The sequence below is a fragment of the Macrobrachium nipponense genome, chromosome 46, assembly GCF_015104395.2.
Source record: "Macrobrachium nipponense isolate FS-2020 chromosome 46, ASM1510439v2, whole genome shotgun sequence".
Classification (NCBI taxonomy): domain Eukaryota; kingdom Metazoa; phylum Arthropoda; class Malacostraca; order Decapoda; family Palaemonidae; genus Macrobrachium; species Macrobrachium nipponense.
In genome coordinates this window covers 36,509,353-36,509,593 of record NC_061106.1, presented here as the reverse complement: position 1 = coordinate 36,509,593, position 241 = coordinate 36,509,353, and positions in this window count along the sequence as shown.

The following is a 241-nucleotide window of genomic DNA, read 5'->3' as shown; positions in this document are numbered from 1 at the left end:
TTTCTTTTCCAGGTTAATCTTAAAAAGGAAGCTGAGAATATGGAACTTTTCTCTGAAAATTTTGCAGAAATTACTGCTATAAAATTTCCCAGACCTCTGCGACCTTATGTTACACAAAAAGTAATGTATTTACTTTGCACATTTCTCAATATGTTGATAAAATATTCAATGAAATAACCCTTGTCTTATTGTACTGTATTGAATGGTTTCATGTGTACTTTTCGTTTGTGTGTTGTAACCA